An 8,555-nucleotide genomic window follows, 5' to 3' on the forward strand; every position below is an offset into this window, starting at 1 on the left:
GAATTATGTCATGCATTATTTATATTAGATCTCTCTTGTTCACATAATACAGAGTTTTCGTCGAATTATTTTTTATTTGATCTATTCTTTTAATCAGATAATTATTAATTTTTGCTCTACATATTTAAATCATCTAAAATAAGACTCTACCGTATTTATATCACATAACAGTTTATTCTCATTTTTAAAAGAAAAAAAAAAGTCATGTAAAATCATTTTTATATGCCATAAGAGTGACCAATTTTCTTAATCATATAAAATAATTATATTTTCTCCTATGTTAATTTAATTTTTACTGTTAAAATTTTGGTTTATGAATAATATTATGGCTATTGTCATGACATATATTGCAGCACGAAACTTTTTACTATTAAAAATCTGACTAAATTAGAGAAGAAAATTTAAAAAAGGAGAATAAAGAAACCTTAATATAAGGGTAAAAAACTCAAATAAATCAAGCTGAGAAGTTTATTATCCAAATCAGCCAAAACAAAAATTTTTTCAGCAATCCACCAATGACCATTTAAATATAATTCGAATCATATTGATTCGAACTACAAATGCATGTAATTCGAAACAACTTCCTTCGAATTATGTTTGAATGGATATGCATGTAATTCGAATCAAGTAGATTCGAATTAGAGAATGGTAAATCGAATTGACTCGATTCGAATTAGTAGGCTCACGTGACTCTATGGAGTTCGAATCATATTGATTCGAATTTTTCAATGTTGGTGACAGTAGGTAGTTCGAATTAAGTTGATTCGAATTACTAGTGAGTTGCCTATATAATGCTACGTTAGTTGGATATATATCAAATTTTTTTTTTCACATTCATACTTGGATAGTTGGATATATATCTTATAGTTGATACAAAAGATATTTACTGTATAATTTTTATTTTTCTAAATATATATATATATATATATATTGATGATTACACAATTTTAGAAATATTTAAAAAGTATTATTAAAATTAAAATTATATTTTTTATTATTTGACAATAAAATTAAAAATTAAAAATTAAGGATTAATATTCTGTAACCAAATTTATATAATTAATGCTAAATAAGACAAGTTCTGGCTGTTTTTTTGTCTACCTAGCAATATTAATCCCTAATATTTTTGTTAGGGTACAAATTTGCCACCACAACTACTGGCTACCTAGCAATATTAATCCCTAATTTTTAATTTTTAATTTTATTATCAAATAATAAAAAATATAATTTTAAATTTAATAATACTTTTTAAATATTTCTAAAATTGTGTAATCATCAAAATATATATATATATAAAATATTTTTAGAAAAATAAAATTATACAGTAAATATCTTTTGTATCAACTATAAGATATATATCCAACTATCCAAGTAAGAATGTGAAAAAAAAATTTGATATATATCCAACTAACGTAACATTATATAGGCAACTCACTAGTAATTCGAATCAACTTAATTCGAACTATCTAGTGTCACCAACATTGAATAATTCGAATCAATATGATTCGAACTCCATAGAGTCACATGAGCCTACTAATTCGAATCGAGTCAATTCGATTTACCCTTCTCTAATTCGAATATACTTGATTCGAATTACATGCATATTCATTCAAACGTAATTCGAAGCAAGTTGTTTTGAATTACATGTATTTGTAGTTCGAATCATATTGATTCGAATTATATATAAATGGTCATTGGTGGATTGCTGAAATAATTTTTGTTTTGGCTGATTTAGGTAATAAACTTTTCAGCTTGGTTTATTTGGGTTTTTTTAACCTTAATATAATTATTTCATACAACGATATTTAATTATTTAGCACCAAATACAGACACATAAACGACTAACTCTACTATAAATATATAATAACTTATTACCTCTTCTCCATACATTAGCATCAAATACAAACACATAAACTAACTCTACTACAAATATATAACTCATTGCCTCCTCTCCATACATACTATGACACTATCATACTAAATTATTGGCACTTTAAGCAATATTTATGGCTCCAATTCAACATTTCACCACCTCAGCTTTGCAGTAGGAAAGTACTGCACAAAAAAGAGGAAGACACATGAGTGTTAATTTTAAGTTAAGAGAAAACAAATTTCTTTTTTCTGATTGAATTATTAGGAAATAAAAGGTTTCTTGCATTATTAGTATTTTTGTTGATTTACCTTCTCAACGAAGGAGAGATAATATGATTTGACCTTTTCAATATTAATTGAACTTTGCTCTTGCTGTATAGGTCATATTTGCTACATATTACAAAAATTAATTAGTAATAACCACCATTATCCATAAATAAATAATTAAAATAAAATAAAATAAAATAAAATATAATATTGTTATAATATACTTGAAAATGAGAACCCATTTCAGATTCTCAACATCCTCATCATTCATCAAGTGCTTATATGCTCCTTCCCTATGTAATGCTGCAAAACAAATCATATAGTGTACCAAATAGTAAGATTATGAATTATGAATTAACCATTTGAATAATTGGTTATATGAATTTACAAAATTTTAACTTTAATTAGTTTCTAACTGGGGCACTTACCATAGAATGAATGGTATCTAATAATGAACAAAGCAGCTGAGGGCAGAGTATTGTTCTCCTTTGCCACCTCTATATATAGACAACACCCAAATTTTAGACTTTTATTTGCAATTTATATATGAAATAATTAAATTATATAATTTAGGGTTTGATGTGGCACTTACAAGATACATATAATCATCATATCCCCATGACATCATCACATTATTAAGTCCATATTTTTCAAAATAAATTCTATATTTAGTATTGAATACAGAAATGTTATAGTCTGGATTTTTTTTTTTTGAAATACTGAATTATGAGAAAATGCACATATAAATAAATATATGTTAGTTTGTAAAATTAATTCTCATAACCTTTTTTCTCTCTACCATAACTAAAACTAAAGAAAACAAAATTTAGATAGATTTTTGCCTTGTGATGGACATTGGATTCATCAAATCTGCAACCAATTGGGAATATGTCACCTGTACATGTATAACAAAATTGGTGAGTATAGATTAAATAAGAAATTTCAAACAAGAATTTATTTATTTATTATTATTATTATTATTATTATTATTGTTATTATTATTATATGAAAGACAAGACTTCTCTTTTTAGAAAAACTTCTCAAAATCTTCTTCATTTGTTAATGAAACTAATTTTATATTTAAAAGCAAATTCAATTCTTATTAAATTTTATATATATCATGATGAAAAATCACTAACCTACAACAGCCCATTATAAAAATCTCCCGAAAATAGGAAGTAGAAGTATCTTTTTAAGATCTGTATCTAAATAATTTGATTAAATTAATTGTGACATAATAATTAATTAACAATGCGTGCAAGTACAACATTGTAAATTAATTTTCAAAATCAATTATATTAAAGTGCACCATGGATGAGGGCAGTTAAGTGAAGCCAATATTCGTTGGGATAATTTTTTTTATAGTTTCAGTTGTTTGTAACAAATGTTGAATTTGAGGTTTATCTAAGTCAGGATCACTTTCATCCGCCACTTCATTTAGAAGTTCACAATATTTTCATATGCTAATTTATGCTTTACTCAATTTTTCATACTCCTCTCTCATTTTCTTCACCTGTATATAAAAATTTAAATTTTTAATATATTTGAAAGTAAAGTTAAACATGTGATAAAAAATTTTTTGTAGATTCTTACGAAATTATAGGATTGATAAGTGGCATCTACTCAAATAAAGATGTTAAAAATATCTTCTTATAAAGATTCTTATGTTAAAAATGTGTTTTATTTATTTAGCTACATTTAAAAAAAACACTTTTATAACATATCAAAATCAAATCTTGCAATTTATTATTTAATAATAAAAAAAAACATCTTCATATAATAATAATAATAATAATAATAATAATAATTTAGCCATGTGCCCGATCTAATTAATTTTTTAGTGACTATTGTATCTATTTCTAAGAGCCAAAAATATTATTTATTTTGTGTGAACGTCGAAGTGCAAATAAAATTGGGGGCGTATCATGGCGTTATTCCACAACAATTTAATTAAAATACTAAGTTTCAAATTAATAGTTGTATGTACCTTTTTTTTTTTGGTGTACAATAGTACCTTTTTATTTACTTTAGAATTGTACCTTTTTTAATTTGTTTGGAATGTTTTTCATTACCACAATCCTTTTTTTGTACACAATTCTATATATCACATAAGAATTCCAAAATTAGTGATTTGAGGGGCCTGGGCTAAATATTAACAAATGAATGTCACAACTTAATTGGCTTGACAAAAGACTATAAAGAAATTTAATCCCTTGTTTAAAAAACAAAATTGGCCCAAAAAATACACATTGAGAAAAATAAAAAGAAAATGTAAAGTAGAGAGTCAATTTAACGGGTTTTTTTTGTGAGAGTCAATTTAAATTTAATTTAACTAAGAATTCGGACAAATCATCTTTGAGAACATAAATATTAAAACTATTGTTCCTATAATATGTTAAAATTCCAAATATTTTATAAAAGAATATTAAGTTTAATATCTGGTACTTTGATCCTTGATGACTATAAATTATAATGGGTGAATGGGTACAAACAGTGAAAATAACAATAATTATTATAATTATAAGGTGATTTTTTTTAAATTCATGCCAATTTTGTGGGTAATTTACCCTTACTTAGGTGTCACCATCATAGTCATTGATCAAGAAAAGTTTTCAAAGTTTCATTAATTGATTTATTAAATGTTTTCACACTGCATTGTATTCTATGTTATTTATATTATACCACATAACCTATATGTACTCCAGGTGCAATGTGCAAATAGTTAAAATTTAATTGATATTTCAAAATTAAGAAGTTTTATTCTTAATTCGTCGAAGCCAAACTCTCGTTGGAAGGCCCACTGCTTCTTCCTCTACCCCATTCGCCTGTATGCTTCAGTGACTCACTGACAGGGCTAAGCTGATCCGAAACCGAAGACGTTGCCTACTGCTTCTTCTTCTAGCGGCGACCCACTACAAAACCCTCTCGAAATACCCTTGTAAGTCCCACTGCTTCTTCTTCTATGTAATGCATTTTTTATTTTTCGGTGACTCACCGGCAGGGGTAAGTTCATCCGAAAATCTCGAATACCCTGCCCACTGGTTCTTCTTGTAGCTCATGCGTTGCTTTTTTTCGATGACTCACCGGCAGGGTTAAATTTTTTTGAATCCATCGAAAATCGTAACTTGTCCACTCCCCGGCCAGGAACCGGCGACTGGAATCTGAAACCCTATCCAAAAACCCATGTAAGGCCTACTGCTTCTTCTTCTAGCTCATGGGTTTGTTTGTTTTTTTTTTTGTCGAATTTCACAACCAATGTTGCATGATTTGTTCTGTTACTCACTTTCTTTAATCACTGGTCATGGAAGAAGATTGTTTCAATTTCGAATGCAGTAGTTGATCGTAGTTGTACATGGTGGTGTTAAATATTAATCAGATTGATGTCCAGTGATGCAGGCTCCTCAAACACGAGACGAGGCAGAGGTGGAGCAGACGGACAACACAAACTGAAAGTTGGATATGCAACCTCAAGTTTACTGCAACCTGGGATGTAAAAGATGGTGTGGTCCCAAAATGTTTCTGCGAAAAATATGCCATCTGTTACATGTTGTAAACCCCGCTAAAATCGGTAAATAATTAGTTAATAAATTAAATTTTTATTAGGAAAGTTAAAAATGCAAAACTAATATCAAAATAGGATAGAACTCGTCGAAACGAGAATTTTGATACCAAGTTCAAAAATTTGGCCCAAAATCGGACCGGAAGGGCCGAACCGGTTGAACAGGGGCCCAAACCAGGCCCGTGGGTCCAACCGGACCCAAACATTTAAAGAAACAGCAGCTCTCTTCTTCCTCATAAGCTGCTGGGACGCCATAACAGCAAGGGAAGAGAAGGAGCTTCCCTAACCCTTACCTTCCTTCTCACTACCATAACTCCTTTGTCCGGGCTCCGATCGCCGCACCGTTCGCGGCCACGCGCTCAGCGCGTCGAGCTCTAACTTTCTATCCGAACAATTTCACTGGTAAGTCTCATATTTGGTTCATAATCTCTATCCCTCTTTCTTTGGTGAAATTGAAAACCTATAGTGAATCTTGTCCAATTTTTGTGTTCTAGGTTCAAGTTAGCTTCCGGGACTTGTGGGCTCAAGCTATTGAGCATATGGGTATGGTAAGAACACCCTAACCCTAGCTCAATCTTGTATTTATAATGGAAAAACTGAAATTGGAACACGTATATGTATTAGGTGTAGATTAAGTGGGTATATATGCATTGAAATTGAATTGGGAATACTTGGAGGCTTTTTGGTGGTCAAGGCTTATTTTGAGGCTGTTTTGATTGAGCTTGGAGGGGCTGTGAATTGTGTTGTGAGGCTGCCTTGGGTGATACAAAGTGATCGGCCAAGGTATGGTTTAAGTTTCGCGCGTTTAACATTTAAGGTGTTGTGAAAACTTAGGCTAGAAGAACCGTAGGATAAGTTGAATTGGTTAGTTGCATTTAATGATTAGTCTTGTGATGATGTTGGCATAAATGGTGGATGAACATGTATTAGAATTTATGAGGTGTTGAAATTGTTAATTGTGTACTCTTGAAATTGAGTTAGTGATGGAAGTTATGGTCATGATTTGCTAGTGTCAAATATGTATGCTTGAGATCATTAATGAGGGTTGAATTATGTTAATGGAATTTGGTGGTTATGGTTTGTTTAGTTAGTTGAAGTTGATTTATGATTGGTTATGAATGAATGAAGGTAATGGGTTAATGAATTTTTGAAATGGAAGATTATGGTTGAAAGGAGTGGATTGTTGAATAATATACGAGTTTTATGAATTGATGTGGATATTAAAGTGTTGGAAGATAGTATCAATAAGATGGAGTTTGTTGTGTGCTAAATGTGCAGGTTATATTGGTAAGGAATGGGGTTTTGGTAAGAAAATGAGGTTTGGCAAAATTTGTAAAAGTGATTTTTAATGAACTTTGACAGTTCATAACTTACTCTTTAAATTTTGAATACAAATGAGATTTATTCTAAATTAAAGTGTGTTTAATCAGCTTGAGATTGATATAAAGTTTGAGAAAAATGGAATTTTGTAGAGAAAGTTATGGACAGTGGAAGATTGGTGTAAAAACTGTTATGCAGGTGGAAATTTTCTGGTTTTGCAGCTTCTGGGCAAACTGTTAGTTTTTGAATAAATGCACATCCACGAGTACGCGTGGCGTGAAATTTTAACGACGCATGCGCGAGAAGCATGTGTACACGTGTGTGCATTTCTATGCGTACGCATGACTCACGCGTACGCGTGACTACTGTCTGCCACAAAATCAGTTTTTGGCTGGTTTAAACCAATTCTCCACTTCTAAACCTCCATTTCTTCCTTTTAAGACTTAAGGTGTAGCACTAGGTCTAGTGGATAAATGAAGCTAGGAAAATAAGATAACTTGGGGGTGAAGTAAGATGTAAATGATGGCTTATATGAAGAGGGCAAGAATAATAAAGAAGTTTAATGCCATGGCTTGATAAATGATTGTTTATTGATTATGAAAATGAAATGGCTTATGAATGATGATATCTGAGATACGAGTTTCCCTGGGTAAAAACCGTGGCTTGTCACCGCGTGTTTCAGGTTGAATCTTGATACCCTATTGACCTTACGTCGTAAGGGTGACCGGGCACATATAAATTTCTAGGTATTGATAGCCCCCATTGAGTGATTATATGATGAATGAATGTGAAATCTATGCATAGACTCTTGGGGATGCGCGACGGGGGACAGTCTAAGGTTTTTGGACTTGTCGGGTTGGCTGGATAACTGACAGATGGGCCCCATCAGCCAAAGGACAGGCATGCATCATGTGCATTCGTTTGTTTTGTTTGCTATGCATTTCCTGAGTTTGCCTAACTGTATGTATACCTCCTGCTACCTGCTATACTTGCTACTTGCACTATCTGCCTATTACTTGTGCGTGAATTTGTCTGGTTGCTTGTCTTTGCTGAATTATGGATGACGGAGGAACGGAAGAAGGGTGAAATGGTTTGATGTTAGGTTAGGTTTAAGATTAAGTGAGTTTAGGAAGGTTTAGAATACCTACCCCTATTTATGGCTTCTGTTTAGAAATTAAGTTTTACAATTGTATGACGGAGTTCTAGGATTACCTCTGGCATTCCCAAGACCTTATTTATTATACGCGTGGTACCTTTACCATGCTGAGAACCTCCGGTTCTCATTCCATACTGTGTTGCTGTTTTCAGATGCAGATTGAGAGGCTCCTCGCTAGGCGTCTGGATTCCTGAAGCGGAATAGTCCCTAGGATATTTTGGTTTATCAGTTTATGTATATATGTACTTAGTTACTTAGCTTGCTCTCCAAGAAACTTGTTATTTTGTTCTTCATAGAGGTTACAGAAGAGTTAGGACTTTATTTCTTTATTTTGGGTAGTTTGGGATACTTGTATATATATGTAAATATTCTTCGGCCAGC

The 8,555-nt window shown here is 31.2% G+C and overlaps 1 pseudogene; it reads right to left on the reverse strand.

The window, feature by feature from the left end:
- Positions 1–2,025: 2,025 nt before the first annotated feature.
- LOC140181107 (inositol oxygenase 1-like) lies at positions 2,026–3,744 on the reverse strand (annotated as a pseudogene).
- Positions 3,745–8,555: the final 4,811 nt, after the last annotated feature.

This window comes from Arachis hypogaea, chromosome 17 (assembly GCF_003086295.3).
Source record: "Arachis hypogaea cultivar Tifrunner chromosome 17, arahy.Tifrunner.gnm2.J5K5, whole genome shotgun sequence".
In the NCBI taxonomy this organism is placed as follows: domain Eukaryota; kingdom Viridiplantae; phylum Streptophyta; class Magnoliopsida; order Fabales; family Fabaceae; genus Arachis; species Arachis hypogaea.